Here is a 338-nt window from a genome sequence, read left to right on the forward strand (position 1 = left end):
CGCGATTTGCTGGCCATCGAGATTTCTCCGTTCTTCATGAATGACGTCGGCTTCGGTAAATGGAAACTAATATGGGGAAGGGCGGCAACTGTTCCGAAAGCGTTTTTTTAATTAAAAAAACCCGGACCCTTTCCCACTTCGCGGGTTTTCGGGACTTCTGAATATGGAAACATTTCCAAAACGGGAAGGAAGTAGCCCCCATGCCAAATGAGCTCCCCCCCTCGTGAAACATCCCACCGAAAGCCTCTTGGGTTGTGGTCAGCGTCACTAAAAAAAAGTCTGTAAAAAAAAAAAGGCGGACCCCCCCCCCCAGAAAGAGTCTGTGAGTTTAAACAGAA

This window comes from Gekko japonicus, unplaced genomic scaffold, assembly GCF_001447785.1.
Source record: "Gekko japonicus isolate JY-2015 unplaced genomic scaffold, Gekko_japonicus_V1.1 scaffold1213, whole genome shotgun sequence".
Classification (NCBI taxonomy): domain Eukaryota; kingdom Metazoa; phylum Chordata; class Lepidosauria; order Squamata; family Gekkonidae; genus Gekko; species Gekko japonicus.